Raw genomic sequence first — 22,405 nt, forward strand, 5'->3', positions numbered from 1 at the left:
GAAATAAAACATCATGAAAATTAATAGCGTTACAATCTACTTGACCTTGACCTTCGACCTACTTTGCATAGATACTCCAGACGGTTGGTTTATCTTTTGTCTCTTTTGATTTTGTGAGGCAGGGTATTGATATAAGCAATTATATTTCATGTTTATGAGCTCATGACACTATACTTTGAAAATGTATGCTATACAGTATCAACAAAAACTGAAATATAAATGCTATGAAAATACATCGGGATCGGTGTACCACCATAATATGGTGTCTGGATAGGACCATTTGCAAAAGCTCAACAGCGTGTTCAGAGAAAAAACACGCCGTCGCGCTAACACACAACACGCCGTCACGCTAAAGGTGCGGTCACACGATGCGATTTTTCATTCGATTTTCCATCCGATTTTTCCATTCGATTTGCTTTCGACTAAAATCGTACCGTGTGACCACCCAAATCGAAAGTCGAAAGCAAAATCTGAAAGTCGATTGGAAATCGGATGGCGTCAGATTTTCAATCGACTTTCTGGTGAAAATCATGACGTCACAATGACATTTCCCGCGACGCGAAATGAATAGTCGTTATTTTTGTCATCTATAATGAATGTATAAATTATTAAAATTGACAAAATATAAGGATACCCAGTAAACGGCAATTATTGGGTACAAATGGCTAATTATATAAAGCATACAAGTCATAAACTATTATTTTATTACCGTAGTTTGCGAGGACGGAGATATGAATGTGTTTATAGAATGCCAAATTACGATTAAAGATTTTTTTTGAATATCAGAGATTTAGCTTGATTCAAATCATCGCATTTATCTTAAAAAAAGAAGTTTTAGCTATTACTTTTAAAATTAGCAAGTTTATAAATCTAATTAAAATTAGATCTTTCATGTGCTTATGTTGCTGTAAATTAAGATCTGCGGTACACGATAACAGTACATCAATATGCTAGGGGTTCACGGCGAGATACTTTTGACTTGACGCCGCGTAAACACCCCAATCCTATCAATAATATGAACAAGTAGTTTTTTAAGTATTTGCACGGATTCTAATTATAAGCGTACGTCAAGAGATTCAACTTATTTCACGTATATATATGTAAACGTGTAGAATAATTTAAAATGGTAGATTTTAATTTTCTAGAACTCACATAAAGTTCTAAATGAAGTGGTTAACTAGATTAGGATTTTAATCTTTACTCCTACAAGTAAGAGCCTCTGTAAACGTCCCTACTCTCCTTATATACGGAACTACTTACGAAAAAAAGACTGAAAAAAAACTATCTTTTATTAGGAGAAATTACGTTGCTGTCTTTTCTCCTTGAATTATCTTCCTTATTTCTTTTCACTTCGACGTGATGTAGCATTGTACATGTACCCGTAACTACTGTACATGTATATATGTTTGTATATTATTAATTTTGTAACTCACGTACCAATACTTTGGTTTGAGTGAATAAATTGAACTTGGAACCCCCCCCCCCCCAAAAAAAAAAAGATTCAACATTGAATTCTTTAAAAATATTAATGATTAGTTTACATATCATCAGGGAAGTTTTTAAGTCTAATTTTTATTTATTTTATTATTATTATAATTATTTTAGGAAGGTAACATTCTTTACTTTCCTACCAAAAGTTACTTTTATCAAAATTTTGATTAACTTAATAATTGGAGCGTCTGGTGAATTTGATTTACAGTGTACCCAGTCACGCATTTTAAATATACACATAGTAATCAATGGGCTGTAAATATTTCACTTACAGTAATGTTTTCAATAATATTGTTTCGTCAACTGCTGGTCAACGGAAAAAGTTTAACTTTTCTTGTAAGCGAAAGTCTAGTGCAGGTTCTTTTTTAAAATCTTTTTATGCCGAAACGAAAAAAAAGGCATGTATTTTCCTTCATTATTCAGTTTAAAAACCCTGGAAAACATCAGATACTTCGGACAAGTTCTTTACATGCGGTATGTTTTCTTCGGACATAACCTGTAGATTACGTCAACATCAACGTCATAATGGGGCAAATATGACGTAATATTAAACTGAATGAAGGGAAAAATATTTTCATAATGATGCTTTTTAGGTTTATTACAATAATCAGAACTACTTCAAACTAAAAAAAACAAGTACCTGTTCATTTCTTGTCAAAATCGTTTGTAAATCGAATGTAAAATCGTATCGTGTGACCACCCCACCAATCGACTTACCTGAGCAAGTCGAATGAAAATCGAATGAAAAATCGCATCGTGTGACCGCACCTTAACACACAACAGCCATTGCGCTAACACATCACTGAACAACACACCGTCACGCTAGCACAAGTTCGCACAACACGCCGTAGCGCTAACACACAACACGTCGTCGCTCTAGCAAACAACTCGCCGTCGCGCTATCACAAAGTTGTGTTAGCGAGTTGTGTGACAGCGCGACGGGGTGTTGTGTAAAGTCGTGTTAGCGCAACAGCGTGTTGTTTGAAATCGTGTAAGCGCGACGGCGTGTTGTGTATAAGCGCGATGACGTGTTTTGTATAAATGTGATGGCGTGTTGTCAAACTTCCGCCAGAGTTCGTTTGTACCAAACCTGTGTGCGGAGAGGCAGAAGACTATGGGTAGTATGGGCGCGATGGTGTGTTTTCTGAAATTGCTGTTGAGCTTTGGCAAATGGCCCTATCCGGACACCATAGTACCAAAATGATCGTTGTAGACTGGTAATAATATTGCAGTAAAGAAAGACTGAAATCTTTTTGGAGGATAGTTGGATTAAACACATGACACCATGTTTTTAAATGAAAAAAAATCTAATATGTACTTTTAATTTCAATATACACTCTAGCTTTGAAAGTTGGGGAATCATACTTCTATTTGAATGTCAGATGAAAAAGGTGAAGATAACGAACAGTGATCGATCTAAAAAAAATTACCAGTATAAAAAATACAATTCTATGAAGAGGGTATAAAACACGGACCCCTGGAAATTCCAGAGGTGGGATCAGGTGCCTAGGAGGGGTAAGCTTCCCCTGTTGACCGGTCACACCCGCCGTGAGCTCTATGAATTGATCAGGTATAGACAGAACATTCCGTAGTCAAATTCAGTATAAAAACAAAGGCCTAACAATTGGTATGAAACAAGTCAGCCAAAATACGACCCAATGATAGGTTATATTTGCTAAGAAGGTCATTATAACGACCATAAAATTACGAAATGCTGACTTTAAAAGAGGTTGTTGAAATCCCTGTAACATCAACGTATTTGTCAGTAGTCTGCCTCGGTTTAAAAATTGATCGTACTCGGAGCATGCTCTTGAGTATCGAATAAGTTGGGAGATGTAAACACCATTTGCAGGTGATAGCAGGATATTACTACATAAATAAGGAAAAATGACGATGGAAAATTGAAGTCATCTTGTTTGTCATACAGTTAGGTTGTTAGTTGGTCCTTAACTTCTATAGTCAGTAAAACATCCAAATAGATTAAACAGTTGTGGTAGACTCTGTGGTGTCTTTTATTTCAAGTTCAATGAGATATATCAGATCGACATATGAATGAAAGTAACTATTATTAATTCATAATACATCGTCGACATACTAGTATCTAAACAGCCACAACAAGTGTTTTCTTCTTCTCATGTAGAAGTTTTTGAATACATTCTTCTTCATAGAATATAAAAACAGTTCGGCTAATAAAGGAGCACAATTAGTTCCCATCGAAATTCCATGTTTGTTAATATCAACTTCAGAGTACTTGTGTGTAGAATCAGAGTGATTTTTAACAAAGTAACTTTGTTGATGACCAATCACAAGATAGAAAAATTTCCGTCTTTCATTTTTGTGTCGCCTGCAGAGCAGATTGACACTTTGGGATCACTCTACCTGGCGTCTGTCTGTCTGTCCGTCCGTCCGTCTGTCAGGCACACCTTATATCTTGAGAACTTTTAAAGGTAAAGACTTGGTATTTGGCTCATGTATTGCTTGGAAGAATGGCTTTTGTAAAGTATCAGGGTTGCCGACCTGGAGACCTTTGAACTTGACGTTTGACCTACTTTTCAAAATACACCATAGTGCCGATATACACATATTCTTTGACTTTTTAGAGATAAGTTTGTGCTGTTTGGCAAATGCACTGCTTGTCATAAGATATGTTGGAAAAATATCAGCGTTACAGTCCAAATGACCTTGACGTTTGGTAAACTTTCAAGAATACCCGGTATTCTAAACCTTATGTTATGTCATGAACCTTGAGAAGGGCTTTGTTAACTAGAATTTATAAACATGTTTATAACCAGCTGACAGTTTCTTTTAAATCTTTTATTACATTAACCACACAAACCGAAAATTAATTGAACTCTGTTAACAATCGGAAAAATCTCGGCCTCTTCCGTCAAGCAAGATAAAACCTCGTTTTTTAGTTCAACTTGACGGAATATGACGAATGATACTCTCGACCTCACGGAAAACGTCATGTGATTTTTTCGATTGTTCAATTAATGAAATGGGATCGGTATACCGACTTTTCATCGTGAAATTTGGATATTGTTTGAATTCAACTTGTATAAGTAAACTTTTTCCTGATAAATTTATCTCGATTTGACAGAGAGGGCCAATGTTGTTCTCGACTTGACGAAAAAACAAAACTTTTGTGATGTTCCAATTGTTTTGTTACTTCACTATCGGTATATCGATCGACTTTGGGCTCGTGAATCTTGGGGATTGTTGAAATTAACTCGCATGAAAGGATGATAATTTTAATAAATTCAATTTGATTATACATGTATTCATTTTAATTTGAGTTGATATTGTTTATAACTTTTATGAGAAATATTATTTATTTATCGCCTTTTCTCTCTGTCCGTGGATTTTTTTTTTCTGCTTGAACTACAACGCTAGTAAAATATTTAAAGTATAGATAACTACCATTTAGTTGTATGTCTTTAATGATGCCATAGCAGGCGACATATGCGTCCCTTGGAACACTATATGTTATTGAAGAAGCAGTTATCTATGATATCAAAAAGTCTAGTTTTTAAATTATCGTGAGGAATGTTTGTATAAAGTGTAGAAAAGTCGTACGTTTTGATGTTACTGACTCGAAAATTTTGGCGAATTTAAATTTTCTAAAAGATCCTTGGGTTTTTTGAGAATCCACATCTGATTAACACCACTACTAGAATATGCTGTAGCACAGTACGTCTGAAGTTTCTCCTTAACAGCAGCTAATCATTTTGTAAGGAGTAAGGATAGGGGCTTAGTAGCATTTGCTTGACGGCCTGCAATGTGTCTCTGTTTGTAAGGATTTTTATGAAGTTAAGGAATCCAACATAGGTAGGGTAAATCGAACTCACCTTGTTTGACTGGAATGTTAAAAGTTAAATAAATACTGAAATAACAAATGCTATTCTAATCGGTCTTAATATGTGTGTGTGTGTGTGTTTTGCTATTATATATCATGATGATGCTAGTAGCAAATAAATAACTGACCACACTTCGATTTATTGTTATCTTTAAGGATGCTGTATATAAAGCAGACGACACATGTGTTCCTTGGAACACTCTAGTTTTATGCATTTCACAATGTCCATTATTTAATAACTTAAGAAGCGCTGATGAGGAATGGTCGCTACTGACCTCCAAACCTCGCCATAAGTTACTATAGTATCACAAAAGCGAAGTTTTAAGTCGCATTACGACCCCCCCCCCCCTTTCCCGTTTTTTTGAAATCATGAACATCTATCAAAAAGGTCGGGTGAAATATTCCATTGGATGAAACATTGTGTACATTATGTAATTCAGGTCAAACAACATATTCATATCTAAAATAAATGATGCAGTCTGTCCTTCATAATTTATATGTTCACATTTCTGTTCTTTCTGTTTTCATTGTGTGTTTGTTATGTTTTGTACACATGATTATGTCACCCATTTTCCAGAAAAGGCCTAAGTTGCAAGTTTTAAGCATCATGGATTTCACAATTTTGGTTGAAAGCTTATAATCATTAAATACCTATGCAAACAGTTTGTCTGCCTTTTTTTCAAGAGGAAAGAAAAAGATTTTCAAATGTGAAATAGATTTTTGATACATGACCAGCAAAGCCCCAAGCTGCATCTGCCTAAATCTTGGATTTTCACAAGTAGAGCGGTGGCTTCTTGTAATACTATATAGAACTCATGCAAACAGTTGTCTGCGAGGTATGCAGGAGTATTGGAAATATTTTTAAACATTGCATGAATAAAGATGGCTTTGATGCCACCATTCAAATTATTATCATTAGATACTAACGCCTTACCATTTTTATTGCTATAACATAATTTCAAACAGGCCCGTAGTACGAGGGATTGGAGGGGGGGGGACCAGAAACCTCAATCCCTATTTTTGGAAGAATAGTATTGCTGTTGTTTTGAATAAAAGAAATTCATTCATAGGGTGTTTGGTCCCTGTACATTGTTGCCGTATGGTCGAAATCTGACAAATTATTGCATTAAAAAAAGTTCTACGGAAAAGTTAGACCCCTCCCCCCCTCCCCCTCACAGACACATAATAGGATTTTGGAGTTAAGACTTTTTTTTTGTTTTGCTTTGTGTTGTTGTTTGTTTGTTTGTCTGGGTTTTTTTTTATTGACAATTTTTGGGGAGTCTGGCCCCCCACCATCCCCCACCTCTAAATATGTTGCCACTGGCCTGTCAAAAGGCTTAATAACGCCTTTTCGAAAAGGCATAATAACGCCTTTACGAAAAGGCATAATAACGCCTTTTCGAAAAGGCATAATAACGCCTTTCCAAAAAGGCGTAATGACGCATTTTGAACGGCCTTATAACGCCTTTTGGAAACTTTTTAAAAGGCATAATAGCACCTTTTTGAAAGGCGTTATAACGCCTTTTTAAAAGGGCGTTATAACGCCTTTTTAAAAGGGCTTTATAACGCCTTTTTCTGCGTTTATTGGCGTTCACTTCGCGTTATAACGCGTAATGACGCTTTTTTGCGCGTTATTACGCCTTTTTCTCTTCGCGTTATTATGCCTTTTTTCGTGTTAATAAGCCGTTTGAAAAGGTGTCGAAATGACCTTTTAATTTTTTTTCACCCATACTTTGATCCTAATAGGCTTTCGTAAGTACTAGCTGTGACGCTGATGAAATATTTTATAACGCACATTGACCTCCATAGCTTGATAGCTGTTTATTTTCCTGGTCATTCAAGCGTTGCACACTGACGCAGATTTTGCTAACATCCGTGATGATTTGGAGACCGCAGATACGATGGAGGACTGTGCAACAAATGAAATGGTAAGATCATATTGTTTATGCACTGATTCGGGTGATTGCACTCCCAAAGTTATGATAATAATTGTATGCAGATAAATATATGAAAAAGTACAATACGGTAAGGTGAGGTAATCATTAAGATTTTCTGTAATGAGCACGTTGTAACATTGTGCAATTAATTTTTAATGTCTTTGTTTTTTAATCGATTTTGAATGTGATTGGCATTGGTTCAATGTTTCATTTAAGTTTTTCATTAAACATTAAACAAGTTGAAAGATATACTGTTTATATTGTCTTAGAAGTTTACGTCTCTATTAACATGCAAAATTGACAGTATGTAAATTTTGCATGTTGACAGAGACATTAAAAATTAATAGCACAATGTTACAACGTTCTCAACACAGAATTTGTTTTTCCTTTTCCCGCGTTATAACGCCTTTTCAAGGTCAAGATCTAGTAAATGACTTTAGACTAACTTTTTGTTTCAACTCTAAGACTTAAAATACACACATGGTTTTGTAAATATTCACCGATATATATGCAGTTAAAGTTTTAATATGAACATATTGTAATGTTGAAAAACGTATTCCACTGCAAATCTTAATGTCGCTTCATTTATATACAAATTTCAAGATGAAGTTTTCAGCCGTAAAATCGTTCCGAATAGAGTGCAATGAATGTTAAAAAATGTCTTTTATTCTATATGAAAAGAAATCAAACCACTTCTTGCAAAGAAATGCTTAGATCTCCTTTCATGCGAATTTATAAGCATGTTGCTTAAAATCGATTAACTTCCATAACGATTTTGTTTTAAATTTCACGCATAGAATGCATATTTCAAAAAGAACTGAAATTTATCTGAAAGTGACCAAGGAACCTTATATCATTGATTCTAGTTGTGAGTCAGCTATTTTACACGATTACATTTTCGACATAACAAAATGAATTAGACAAAAACAGTTGTCTCTCTTAAAAATTTAACTTCCGTAATGGTAATTCAGGAAAGTTTTTGCATTTAAGGTATAAAATTTTTGATTATTTTGGGAGCAAAATGCTTCATACTTTTGTTTAATATCCTAAAACAAACTTTGATTTTAATTATTGAAGAGAATTTTAACTTTTATTGCTGGGAATTAACTTCCGTAACGATTAATTTCCGTAACGATATTTTTCCCGAAAATTTAATTTAAATTCGGATTCATGTGAGACCTCATGAATCATACTTTAGCGTTCTTTACTGAACATCAGAAACGAAAAATTGGTCAAATTCAGCTTTATTTAAAAAATAATAAGGCTTGATCAAGCATTAACTTCCGTAACATTACCTTAAAATCAATGGTATCTTGAAATTGTTGTAAAAAGTTAATGATGCCAGATTTGTGGACAATTCTTTGTTTTCAAGTTCACTGATAGGTCCTTTAGAGAATTATGATGTTCATTTTGCTATTTGAAACAATCATTTTTTTCATGTTTTTTACTCTGAATTGGTCCATTTATCGTAGAATGACTGTTAATCATTTTCAACTTTCTTTTTCCCGTACTTTACGGCTCTAATAAAAATATGTAGAAAATAAAGTATTTTCATGGAATCCAATTTGAAATCATGTGAAAAGTAATCCCGATACCTATATTCAATTTAATGTCATTTTAAAGAAGAGGCCAAGAACAAATTACCGTTTTCTGAGAGACTGTAGGCAATCTGAATACATTTCATTTTTCTGATTTAGAAAAAGACCTCCGTATTCATGACAGGTTTTTCTTAATTTTTCATTGAAAATGACAGTTTAAACCTACTTGTTTACCTACAAATTATGCCCTGAAACACCTTTGACCAAGCTAAAGTTTTAAAGCATCATTAAAGGAATTTGTTTCTCAAATTTGAGAAATCTGTAGGCTCCTTTCATTTACTAGATCTTGACCTTAAAAGGCGTAATGATATCAGGGTTCGACACTAACATTTTTAGGCTTTAGTCCGGCCGGACTAGTGCTTCTTTTACTAGTCCGAACACGATTTAATGAGTCCATCAAAAAAAAAATCAATGTTTTGTAACGGTCAATTTAAAAATAAACATTGCAAAGTACTTTTTATACTTTTTTTTGAAATAAACAAAGCATTTACATGAAATATTTTAGTCCAAGATTTGTTGAAATCTCGCGATCAGGAACTATGATTGTATTCCCGAATCCCGATCTCGTTAGTTTTCTCTATACATTACATCCAAACGTCCATACTAAATCATGATCGCTAAAATGTTTAATTTCATACCAATCTGTCCTAAAAGCGCCGAATTGACTCGGAATTACCTAACGCTAGAAAGCTTAAAACACATGCGGGGTTTTCCAGTGAAAGTTGTCGAGAATCGTACATCAATAATTTATTGACTTTTTTCCCCAGAAATTTTTCTTAGTCCGTTCGGACTAATTAGCCACCGATTTTATAAGTCTAAATGAAAATCTATTAGTCTGAGACTAACGTTAATGTTGAACCCTGAATATACATTCCAATTGTTTTTTAAAATGAATTTTGATTGGCTAATGCAATGATGTTTGATGCAGTTAAATGAGCGTTAACGAGAGTGAAAGCTTTTGATTGTTACGTCATAATAGAGCGACGCAAAAACACAACATTCCGTGACGTATTTCATATAACAAAACTCAACAAAATAAACATAAACATCAAACAAAAGGCATAAATTGCATTAGAATGGGAATAACTATCTTCTAATTTGGTATTTGAGACTGTTAATGCTGATTTAACGGTCGCAAACTAAGTTTTACCGGCAACGCGTAAGCAAAGCCGGTAAAACTTAGTTTGCAACCGTTAAATCAGCATTAATGGTCGCAAATACCAAATTAGAAGATAGTTATTCCCTAATTTATTGCCTGATTGTTAGGGAAATATGAAGATTTATTCAGCCAAGAAAAATCATATTCCCCGAGGGCGGAATATGATATTTCTTGGCTGAATAAATCTTCATGTTTCCCTAACATTCATGCAATAAATTGTTTATTATACTGAAACAAGCAAAAACTTTAAAAATAAACATAAACTTCCAAATTCGGCACTGCTCTCAAATTCACTTTCAATTTTAACGTAAAGTTACTGAAAACACTTCAGCACTTCTGTGACGTGAACCAGGCTATTATGACGTCTACTACTCTCGGGAGTTTTTGTTCAACGAATGGTGAATTTTGCGGGAAAATGCACTAGGTCTCTGAAGCGGTTGAATATGATGAAAAGCATGACAACGATAGGGAAATATGAAGTTTTATGGCCCTGTCACGTGATAATCTAGAACCAATCAGATAACACATTGTATAGATTATAATAATGAGGTATAATAATGCCTTTTTCACGTTATTTCATCTTAGTTAATTTTTGTAAGTAGTTTAACAGTTCATATGTACAAGTACTGGTTAGAACAGTGTATTTGTTGTGTAGAAGTTTGAGCTATATGGTCATATGGACCATGGACATCTGTCTGGGTAGCTCTGGTAGAGCACCTGACTAGTAATACAGGGGTCCCAGGTTCCATATTCTTGGTCCAGCCATATACAGCGCTGCCTCAAAAGTATTCGCAGAAAAACAAAATGGTGATTTTTTAAATATGAAATTAAAAAAATGATTCTCTTTTGAGAATTCATTGATTGTTGACTAATTAAGAGTTATTTCCCATATACTTATCACATGGCCAATGACCTAATCTGATGACGTATCAATGTTTTTATCTGCTTTATTTATCCAGTGATTTCCAATGTCGCAAGCAATTTGAAAGCACTAAGCAATGATGTTAAACAACTGGTTGTTGACTTTAAATAAGAGGGGCACAGAAACTCTGAAACTGAGAGGTTGTTAAACTAAGCAATGACGTTAAACAACTTTGCTGACTTTAAACAAAAGGGGCACAGAAACTATGAAATTGAGAGGTTGTTAAATTTATCGGAGTCAACAATTCATAGCCAAGGGTCATATCATGAACTTGATGTAAATGTTGATAGTATAACGTAGTAATTAGCATGTTTCCTGGTAGTTTCAAAGGGGAAAATTCATACTCAGGCCAAATAAAAAAATATGTGTGGTTCCGGTTACCCGACCTTCCCTATTTTATACCCCGACCCTAAATTTTTTTTGGCAGTTTTCATATTTTTACCAGAATTTCCCCTGATTTCCATCAATGGATCCAGTTTAAGTTTTAGTTTCAGCAATGACGGCCTCCTTGCAAAACATAGTGCAAGTGTTTAATAGTGTTAAATCCAAAGCAAGCTAGCATGTAGGAGTCCCCTACCAATATTGACTAGTATATTATCACACCACATCTAAATGCCATTTGCAAAGCAGTGATAGGTATTATTTAGAAAAAATTAAGAAAATCATTTTGTTAAAAAAAAAAAAAAAAAAAAATCCCTACATACCTAACCTAATTTTTTTGGAACTGTAACAGGAACCACACATATTTTTTTGTTTGGCCTCAGGATTTTTTTTGCTTGGGTTTGAACCCCCAAGAATACCACTTTTTTTTTTTTTTTAATAAATCATAGAGTGAGTTTTACCAAAAGAATTTTCTGCAGAAAAGTTTTGTTTAATACTAGAAATAGTAATATCTGTTTATTTCCTCCTCCTACAGTTTAAATCCAATTTCAGTAAGACTTTGTACACAAATAGACTATACTTAGATAAAAAAAATTCTATTTATTGGTTTTTGATTTTAACAAACATTGTTGCCATGTTTTAGTATATCATAATTTCATACCTTTCAAAGATAAAAACTTTACTATAAATACTAAATTCACAAATCAAGAAATGAAGGCTTTCATAAAAAAGTGTGCGATTTGTTTTTTGTTTTTTTTAGATTCAATTTTTGATGACCAAAATAATATATATATATGGTAGTTAATGCTTATGATTAAATTTAGTGACAAACATGCTACTTTTCATGTACATATTCATTATTTAAGGTTCATAAACCCTCTGCTCACTTGTATAAAATGTTTCTTTAACTCTTATGACTTTCCAAAAGAATTGTATTTTAAAAGTAAAATACAAACAATTATAGCAAAATTGGACAAAAAAGACCCTTCAAACTTGACAAATTTATAAAGGAATAATAGACATGGAGTTATTGTAGAGTCATTAATGACAAATGAACAAAATATTGTGACAACAAAAATCTATGGGATCAAAGTAATGAAAGTAAGAAAAATTTAATTATATTGTAATTTAGAAATTAACTTTGCTACAAAAATCTACATGTAAATCTGAAAGTAAACAAAATACATTATTTGGAGGATAAAATATATGTTCTTGGTAATAAATGGTGAAAAAATCCATCTTTAATACATCCATATAACATTCTTTTTTTACAGCAATGTTCAAATTTTCAAGCATTTGTTAATTACAGTTTTTAAAGTGAAGTTTCATGGAGCACATAGCAAACCAAAGGTTTCTGGTTCAAGCCCATCTGTGAGCATGTGTTGTTTGTTGTGTCCTTAGACAACACAGATAAAGTGCCTTGTCTAAGGACACAACACAACAAATTTGAACATTGCTGTAAAAAAAGAATGTTATATGGTTGTATCAAAGATGGATTTTTTTCACCATTTATTACCAAGAACACAAATTTTGTCCTCCAAATAATATACTTCGTTTACTTTCAGATTTATATTTGGAGTCCCCCCAGCATTCAGGGGGAGTCAATGAGTCTCATCCCCTTAGCACCACAGAATCTGGGTAGAAGCACTGGTCTTATGGGCTTCATGACTCAGAGAAGGATTTAACTAACTAAATAACTTGATACATGTGTAACTTAAAATGTAGTTTACGGAGACTTGGTCTTACGTAAATGTTGATTGTTATGGATATTTGAATTGAGTTATAATACAGTTAAAATTATCATATAGTTGCTAATTAAGTAAGGCTTCTAAAAGGTAATATTATGCACATTTTGAAGAAAAGGCTGAGAAAAAATATGTTATGTGACATATGGAAATTTGACATCAGACAAACAATGCAATGGCCAATGATGTCAGTTACGAGGAAACCTGATTCTCAATTGACTATCTTTTTTTCATAGAAGTATTTACATTAGATTTCGGTCATTGATTATTTTGCCTGTTTTAGAAATGCCTGTGTTTGAACTTTTGAATTTCAGTTATCACTTTGTAATTCAAGCAAAGATAAAAGCCAAAAAAATTAATACATGGAGCTATATTGGAGGAGATTTTTTTTTATATTGAAGGACATGTTATCAATTAATATATTGAAGACAAAAATAGAACAGCTGATATTTTGATAAATTGGGGGAAAAAATTAAGTTGATATTTTGAGTCTCAAGAATTTCAATGAAGTCATTTGGATGCATGTCTTTGAAAACCCATAGACTCTTAGATGACAGTAAATATCTTATAGTATCTGCATCATGTTGACCTTCATTGATTGTGGCAGGCAATTCAGGCTGACTACTTTTCTGCATCAGCTGTCACACAAAGCTTTGTACTTTTTTTATTTGCTTTGTAACTGTACATGTACTTTATTTTTAGTGTGAAAATCAATGATGTTCATCAATAGTGATGTCTGCATCTCTTTGACTTTAAGTCTCTGTCAATCACTTGACTTTGTTCAGAGTTGAAGATCTACAGGTAAGTGTACCAATTGCTTTCTATATATGGTGTTGCTGGCTGATTTTCTAGGTATGTTTATTTAAGAATTTTATTTGTTTATTTTTATTTGGGTTGACATGCAAGGTAGCAAAAAGTGACACTTTATCACATGCTTTTAAGAATTTGATCCAGGACTTTCACAACCATAAAAATTTTAAATCTGATTGCGGAAAGGAAAACAAGCCAAGTGAAACAAGCTTTAAATTAATCAGGAAAAAGTTAACTTGAAGAATAATTCTACTAGTCGATATAGGATGGCTAGCAAATATATGTTTATTACTTGTAATTATAATTTATATTTAATTTTTTTAAGAAAAATTTTAATGAATTGTATACCTTCGTTCTTACAGTATATGTAGAATCTAAATTTAAATTAACTTTCTGCAAAGGGGGGTGATGGATTGGGGTCAGATATGTTACCTGCAGATGGAAAAAATTGCAGCTTGGGCAATTTATAATGTATATTGTACATCTGTTCATGTTTCATTAATGTGGATCTTAAGGAGACTGGGTGGTCAATTTACTTAACAGATCACCTAAAAATATTAGATATGAATTGTTTAGTAAAGAACAAAACCCACATGTTCTAGCTACAGTGGCGCCGCGTTTATCCGGACGCCATTTATCCGGACGCTTCACCTTCCGGACGATATTTTTGGGGAACCGATTTTTTCCACGTTATTCTGTCTCATTAATCCGGAAATTCGCGTTCCGTATCCGGACGGTCGATTTCTACTACAAAACGTAATAGTTCGTTGAAAAAATGACTCGTTTATCCGGACGGTAATTTTTCAAGAAACGGCTTTTTCTCACCCATCTTGCAGTAGTGTTAATTGTTGTAAAAACATTGGCCATGTAGTCAGTTTAAAGGCGGTTACCTGTGACCTACAACCAAAAGCGTCTATAATTAATCTATGTGTTTACCCCAATTAAATCACACGTCTATTATGAAACTCGAAGAATTTCGCTTACACTGTGCATTACTTAAATAATAATCCGTTCAAAATCATATTGCTAACGGTATATACATCGGTAAATTCATGAGAATTTTGGAGAGTTGTAAATAAAAAGAACAATAAATTACAAGCGATTTCGTAATGGTCTTGATCATGTTGACTGTTAGTTTAAAATATGATTTTCTATTTCTAAAAACGTAAATGTATTTGAAACGCTTTTTTCTACATTAGGCAGAAAAGAAATATCTTTCTATTTAATGTACTACCATCTATAAACATACGTTACTTTAGAAAAGAAATATAAAGCTGGCGTTACGTATAGAAGTTGATCACGTTTTTTCAAGGTATTTTTTGTGATCGAAATTCAAACTTAGAGTCTTTAGAAAAAAATAATTAATAATCATTAAGATTGCTTGTGTTTATGTTGAATGTTTACAATACTTTCACTGATTGCGCGTGTTTGAGATAGCTTGAAGTGTTCAGTTACTATAGTAGCCCTGTGTAAAGAATATACGGGAATATACAGGTATCAAATGTAAAGGCAAAGGGAAAAAAACTGATATTTTGGTTTAAACTTTTTATTTTTTAGCTTTAAAAGAAGTAATTAAGTAAAGAAAAAAATATATTAAAATGTAATTTATGCGATAAAAAAATTGATACTAGGCAATTTTATGCTGAGACCTTTTTTAACGCAGGCTATTTTATTCGCCTTCTCTTTTGGCGTGAATTCATGAGCTGAGAAAATTTTGATCTACTCAGCATGTGCATATACACATACTTATCCGGACGATTCATTTATCCGGACGTTTTCGTTGGGAACGGAGGCGTCCGGATAAACGAGGCGCCACTGTATATAATTTAATGCAATTTTCTATATAGAGCTCTTCTTTTTAGGATAGTTAAATATTCTAAAAATGGTCATGACACCCATACAGCTCTCTAGAATTGTGAAAATTTCTCACCATTTTCAGTTCATGTGATGTGTGTGGAATGTCTTTGCATGTACATATATTATAGGGAAACTTTGCCACAAAAGATTCTCTGATAAAAAGTAATTTGTAGATACTTACCCAATGTAGCAATTGAAATTCAGAAGTTGAAGACTTTATATAAATTTCCTCATGATTTTCATATGAATATCATTTGATATGTATATCATTTAATCATTGTATATTAGTTCCTGATACATTCAAATATTAATTATTAATTAATGATCCATATGATTTTCATATAATTTTTTAACCTTTGGCAAGTTTACCAGTAATTACAGATCATGAATGAAATATTTATTTTCCACTGATTTATGTAGTAAAGAAACATTGTTAACAATACTATTAGTTTTTGCAAAAATGCCATTTTGAAAGGTTATAAAAAATTGAATATTTTCATATGTTTTTCAATATTTAATGAGTTAGTTTTCTTTGCAATTTCTCTTCTAACCACACTGACAGTGGTATATATTCCATAATATAGATAGATTGACATCGGGTTATCAGTGCCCAAAACAGTACCGTTTATCTGTTAAGAACTTTTTTTTATTTATAAAAATCTAAGACTGATTTCCACTATCAATATCACAAATCAGATATGTATTGTACATGTCTTAGAATCTTGAATCTGAATACCTTTTTGAGAGGAGAGAATATCTGAATCAACTGCAAAAAGCAATGCTCTGTGAGACAGACATGTTCATGGTCCTATGACCATAATACTGCCAATTGGATCAATAAGAATGGAGCTAGAGAGGAGAGAAACATCAGTATATCTATATAGTCTCTAGATTCCGCCTCGATGACCAGGGCCTGATGTTTGTAGTGTGCTGTGAGTTCTACTGGGCTTTACAATGTAGAAGAGATTCATGTTGTTTATCAAAGGATTTTGCCAAAATTCAGGAATAATTAAGCAGAAATGTAAGCTAAAGTGAATATTGAAGAAAAAGGTAATTATTCATAGATATCATAGATGAATAAGGTATCTGTTAATCGTGTCAATCTAGCTATTTATATTCAGGTTACATTATTATCAGTAAGCTTGTTAGATATTACCTGTTTGATGTGACAAGTATTGAATCTAATATAGAATTGGCCTGTATCTGCTGCTATCATTTTATTACATTTTTTTTATGTAGTTCCCCAGGGATTTCTTACTAGGGCTAGCTTATCTGTTGACATGTACATATAGAGTTGTGGTTGGTGGCCATCTCCTAGCTCCTATCACCATCTCAATGAACTCTGTGTTGAGAGGGAAATAGTCTTGAGCGTCAGAGGCAATTGATTTTTTATTTTAAGGAATCCTGTCAAATAAAAATACAAAACCTGCCGGTCGGTCCATTTTGACACTATGTAAATAGAGCTGCTTCAGCAGCTGCTGTCCTGAAAGCCATGCGTAAAATGATTACGTCAATGGACATCAGACAGGCATTTGATGCTGCAGCTCAGCAAATTCAATGGTTTCTCCTCAGGTGAGTAGGGTTTTTAACATATAAATCTCATTCTGAGTGACTGGTACAACAGAAGCTATGGAGGACTGACATTTATACAACACGATGTGTTGGAAGGTAATTATATAGTGATGCTCTGTCATTATTGTCGTCTAAGTCATGTTGGTTTTGCTTGATGAAGATGAAAATTCAAATTTCTTACAGTCTATTTAGTCAAATTATCTGGCTGTGTGGCTTAATTAAAGTAGATGCAAATTTTGAAATGTATCTTAATTTGGCATGTTTTCTATTTTAGCATTAATTTACATTCTGATATTTTTATCAAGGCATAAAGCTTTTAATTTTTAATAAAATCAAGCTAAGATCTATGACAATTAAGCCTTGAGACTATGGTACTTTTGGAATTCCGCTACATGTTACAGTGATTTTTGGTTATTTGAGGGACTCTTTAAGGAATTTCTTGTTTTTCTCTGTTGATACTCCTTAAGCTGCAGGTATAACTCCAATGTGAACAAAATTGTCATTTTCTTTCAAACTCTGTTAATCCTATTGATTTTGCTTATGACAATTTGAAATAGGATTTCTTAAGGGACTGTGGGGATAAAGTGATTTAATTTATTTGTTTTAGACTTTAAAGATCATTTGTGTGTACTTCAAAATATAAATTAAGCAAACAAAACTCCCTTGTTATGTATTGCTAGTGACTAATATACAAATATCAACCCAAATGCATTGAAGTTGAATGCAATGACATTAAAAATTAATCTGTCTTACATCCCCAGCCGGCCTACATTTAAAATGAATCCCAAATAAAATTGTTGGATTTGGTTTTAGAAGGAATGGATTATTTTGAAATTGTTTGATTAAAAAAAAGGGAAAGAAGGAAAAAAGAGGAAGTATTGTAAACAAATGATTGAATATTTTAGAATTCCCCTCTGTTAAGGTCGATGATGTCTCTTGATTTTCTTGCAGTTATGCAACTTATTGTGGGGTCATTTTACATATGTATAACAAGAATGTCTAAATATGTTATCATTGGTCAATTAAACCTCATTATCTTGAACTCGATGAAACCAAAAAGAAACTGAAATATCCAAGAATTTGAGATATTGAGGTTAGAAAACTTAAAATAATGTTTGGGACTTCCAACCTCAAAATATTAATGGTATTCAAGATATCATTGTTCGAGATACCAAAGTTCAATTGTTATTTCATGATTTTAAGGTACTGAAATTTGAAGAAAAAATTGTTTAGTTTCTTTTTTTTCTTCAAAATATGTTTCCTAGCAAGCATTATCAGGGGATTGAATGTCAAAATGCACACGTACAATCTGCAGTATTTAACTAGGTTTATTCTGACCTTGATTTTATATTGACCTTGTCAGACAACAGTTATACATTTGATATTACTAAGATGGTGTCATTGGGAGAAAAAAAGGCATCATGATGAACAGTAATTGATTTGTAAAAATAACTTGCGTATGGTTAACCATTAGTCGCAAAATATAAATGATTGGGGTGACCTAGGCTGCAAACATTTTCAGAATTTTTATGGGGAAAAGATTAAGAACAAGTCCTCAATGACAGGCTTTTGAATAGCCCATAGTATTGATTGGAAACCCCCTAGAAATTGAAAATAATTATTTTCATCAGGGAAGAGCCAGGATGAGGAATGTGCCATTGGTATTGATTTTAGTCAAGTATACACAGGTTTAGATTGTATTTAGATCAAGCCCCTGATTTCTCTCACATGCTCTGGATTTTCTTGTTTGAATTTGCAGTTTTGACCTCACATTGTCACACATTGTAACATAATTATGCAGTGTATCTTTTTGTAATATATAATTTTAGAGCTGGTGATGTATATATTTGGCTTACAACTTCATCTTTCCACATTGAACCTAGTGATAATATCAGTTGTAGGGAAAAAAGGGTAAATATTGATAGAGTTTATGTGTTTGTTTTGGATGATGATGTGGGTGAGGTTAATGCATTGAATGGGGGATACATTGAGATGGAGAACAATTCTGGCATTAAGAACAATAGAAATACTAATGTTTGCTTCTTCCATCTACAATGGTGGCAGAGTAGTCCTCAGGAAAGCTGACTATCAATGTGACGGCTTAATTAGCTTTAATTGATCAGAGTGGCTATTTGATTGTATGGCATGATGTCGATTATATCTGTGACATTCTGTGAGGAGTCTGAAACTGGTCACTGATCTCTGCTGTACTCTATAGCAGATGGCTGCCAAGGCTTACATATCTGAACTGATCACCTTTAGTAACAAGTTGTTATAAAACATTTCCACTGCAAATAGCTGGTTCACTTGATGCAAAAAATGGCTCTGTAAATATACAAATTAAATAATTAGCACCTTATATATAAATCCATTTTCAGTCCTTATATAAAATGGACTCATCATGCTTGATGCATCATGCATCATCATTGTTAATTTGATATTTTTTACTACAAAATGTACATACTAAGAGTAGATGGTTTGTGTTATTTACTTCTTGATTTTTTTCCCCCCAAAATTAGTGCGTTTGAATATTATATATTGAAACAATTCAAGTAACCCTTTATTTATAAGGGAAAAAAAATAATGATAACACACGTAATAATTAAACATGAATAAAAGTTGTACAATACTGTTACAGTACATTTACATGTAAATTTTGGATTTGAGATTGCATGTGCTTTATTTGAAAAATTCAAATACTTCGAATGATATTGGTCATTTTTGAAGAAATTTTCAAAACATATAGGGACATTGATGAATTAATATGACACCATAATGCATTCAAGAGTGAGGAAATTGCATCAATTGTTAAGTCACCTGTGTCACTTAATACGTAACCTTTTGCTATCCATTTTTTGTACCAATTTTGTAATACACAGCATCAATGAGTAAAGGGGAACAATCGTTGTGAATTTTACGGTCTCTGCTTCCCTGGGGCCTGAGGGGTGTGTCACCAAAGCATAAAAATAAATCTTCAAAAATCTTCTACTTTACTCCTGGACATTAAGTAGTCAAACTATTGGCATATAAAGCAATGAGTCCTTTACAAAAATTGAAGTGAAATTCATGGCTCCTGGGTTCAGGGTTTAAGCCCCAGGGTGGGACTAATTGGACATATATTGAAGTACAGTCAAACTTCATTATCTCAAACTCTATGGGACTGAGAAAAAATTTGAGATATCCATGGATTGGAGATAACCTGGTTAAAAGTGTAGTTAGGACTTCCTAGTGACTTTGACATATCCATGGTATTCGAGATATCCGTGTTGGAGATAAAAGTTCAACTGTACATCTTTAAAATACTCAAGGACATGTAGCAAGGAAATTGTTTTTCATAATTATGATGAGCTGCTAGCTTTTTACTATTATATTTCAACAAATACATATACAATCTCAGGTCAGAAGTATTCATAAAAAATGGTGGCTTCATTTGCACTGCCATTGCTCGATTCATATTTCAGTGTTGTTCATAATGCATAAATTAGAGTTATCCCAGATTCTTTGTATGAAGATATACAAGCACATGACAGGTCACATGACTTTGTTATGATATATGTTTGTTGCCTGTAAATGTTTTGGTTCTGCTATCAAAACAGATTAGGAAAGATCTGATCTTTGTAAGTCCGAAAAAGAAAGCATTCTATCATTGTCTTAAGCTAATGTAAAGTTAAAGAAGATATTAGAGATGACTTAAAGGCCCATATCTTCTATATGCAGTTTTTTGAAACGTCAACAAGGGCATAGAAGCATAGAAAACAAGAGTCAAAGTGGCAGACCAAGTAAATGTAGTGTCAAAGGAGAGAGGCAACTTATCTGGCTTTAATTGTTAAAATAATTGTCAAGGACTCTGAAGAAATTACAAATGTTACCAATGAAAATGGACCTAGAAGCACGCAGGAAAGTACTATGAAAAGAATTTTGAGGGGGTGTAGGAGGAGGCTTTTAAAGAAAAAACTTTAGATTCATGAAGTCAGCAAAGTAAAACGGTGTAAGCAATACAGACACGTAACTGTCGATGAGTTTAAGAAATGTAATATTTAATGATGAATGAAAGGTGATGATTGATGGGGAACAACGTGTGTTTGTGTTTTGGAAGGATGGGGAAGGGTGGGACCCCCTTATGTTGCACCCCCTCCTGGACACTGCCTTGATTTGATGGTGCGGGAATGTATAACAACTTACAATATAGGTACTTCATGTGTTGTTGATGGGAATATAAATGTTGAAAAATACATTGAAATCATTGATAACAATTTATGGCCTATTGTAGCAAGGCATTTTCCAGACAATCTGTATATATTTCAAGACAACAATGCTCAAGTATATAGAACAAGAATAGATAAAGATTTTGTGACCAGAGAGGGGATTCCAACACTTGAATGGCCAGTCCAAGGTCCTGATCTAAATATCAGAATTTGTGGAAAAAATGAAACACTAACTTAATATCAATGTTCAGAATCAGAGAACCTACAATGACCTAGTGATCAAATTTTACGTAGGAATATATAGGAAAAATAATCTGCTGATGAACAAGAAGGGCCACAGTTACTCAGGTGAGCATTGTGGCCCATGGGCCTCTTGATTAAGCTTTGCGATGAATATTGCTCACTCGTTTCTAAAATAAATGGGCATGTTATGATGTTAGCTGACATTCCATAAGAAAGACCCATATGTTCCATCCAAGCGAAAAAATTTACCACTTCAATGCATATCATTGAACTTTTATTTCTATCAGTTTTATTTTTGAAGGATTATCAGGAATATATTAGGCCCTTTGTGAAAATATATTGTCCTTTGTTCACTGAAACTGAAAAGGTAGAAAAATTTAGGTACCTAATATAAAAGATCATTTATTTTACCAGGAAGTTTGAAAAAAAAGGAAATATTTCTGATTTAGAAAGTAGAGAAAGCTAAACTAATTTTAAAGAGATAAAAAGACTTGTCATATGCAGGTCTGATTCACAGAGGTAAATTTAAAAGGAAATTAAAACAGGAAAAATTTTAAAGAAAAAAGCCTTACAGAGTAAAAAAAAATATCCGCCTAACATCTATTTAGTGTAAAATTAATCTCGTGAGA

At 33.1% G+C, this 22,405-nt stretch overlaps 1 protein-coding gene across 2 annotated transcripts in view; it reads left to right on the forward strand.

Annotated features, from left to right (window-relative positions):
- The first annotated feature begins 13,821 nt into the window (after positions 1–13,821).
- The window catches only part of LOC133181969 (ras guanyl-releasing protein 3-like), a 53,191-nt gene continuing 44,607 nt past the window's right edge, over positions 13,822–22,405 (forward strand). The window contains exon 1 of one of the 2 annotated variants that reach the window (XM_061316639.1): positions 13,822–13,890. The gene's annotated coding sequence lies outside the window, so the exon portion shown is untranslated. The remainder of the gene's footprint in view (positions 13,891–22,405) is intronic. The other variant, XM_061316638.1, reaches the window with a different exon arrangement.

This window comes from Saccostrea echinata, unplaced genomic scaffold (genome assembly GCF_033153115.1).
Source record: "Saccostrea echinata isolate AGI-Se365-2 ecotype Australia unplaced genomic scaffold, CSIRO_AGI_Sech_v1 ptg000009l, whole genome shotgun sequence".
Lineage (NCBI taxonomy): Eukaryota > Metazoa > Mollusca > Bivalvia > Ostreida > Ostreidae > Saccostrea > Saccostrea echinata.